This window comes from Octopus bimaculoides, chromosome 8 (genome assembly GCF_001194135.2).
Source record: "Octopus bimaculoides isolate UCB-OBI-ISO-001 chromosome 8, ASM119413v2, whole genome shotgun sequence".
In the NCBI taxonomy this organism is placed as follows: Eukaryota; Metazoa; Mollusca; class Cephalopoda; order Octopoda; family Octopodidae; genus Octopus; species Octopus bimaculoides.
In genome coordinates, this window is record NC_068988.1 from 12,354,938 (window position 1) to 12,355,235 (window position 298).

The following is a 298-nucleotide window of genomic DNA, read 5'->3' on the forward strand; positions in this document are numbered from 1 at the left end:
TATATATATATATATATATATATGCATATATATGTATATATACACACATATATATATATATATATGTATATATATTGCAGATTAACGTATGTGCCTCTCTGTGTGCGTGTGTGTGTATGTGTGTTTTGGTTATACGTATGAATGTAAACGGGTATATTTTTTGCCGAAACTGGGTGTAAATGTAAGAATGTTTGAGTTCATACGAGTGCAAGTACGTGTCTGTGCACATATAAGACATATGTGAGGACGTCAAGAAATGTGCGTATATTTATTCGTTAGTGTGTGTGTGTGTGTGTGT